This window comes from Penaeus monodon, chromosome 33 (assembly GCF_015228065.2).
Source record: "Penaeus monodon isolate SGIC_2016 chromosome 33, NSTDA_Pmon_1, whole genome shotgun sequence".
Classification (NCBI taxonomy): Eukaryota; Metazoa; Arthropoda; class Malacostraca; order Decapoda; family Penaeidae; genus Penaeus; species Penaeus monodon.
In genome coordinates, this window is record NC_051418.1 from 16,599,006 (window position 1) to 16,599,249 (window position 244).

At 36.5% G+C, this 244-nt stretch overlaps 1 protein-coding gene across 1 annotated transcript in view; it reads left to right on the top strand.

Moving 5' to 3' along the window:
• LOC119594092 overlaps positions 1-244 on the top strand; it is a gene marked incomplete in the record, with an annotated part of 59,988 nt that overhangs the window by 22,354 nt on the left and 37,390 nt on the right.

Genomic DNA, 244 nt, shown 5'->3' on the forward strand with positions numbered 1-244 from the left:
CCTTCCCCCTTTTTTGCAATTTCATTTCACTCTTTTCTTCATCTTATTTTTTACGTGTATTTTCACTCAACTTCCTGCATAGCATACTATGTGGCAGTAATTTATCATGAAAAAAGAATTAATGTCGATGTCTCGTGCAGGAACGTCGACAACGGCAATGGTGATTTTTGCGAGGATTATCATCGTGTCGGTAATTAAACCTAAATGAATTTGTCCAATTATCCAATCAGTATGAACACTCCAC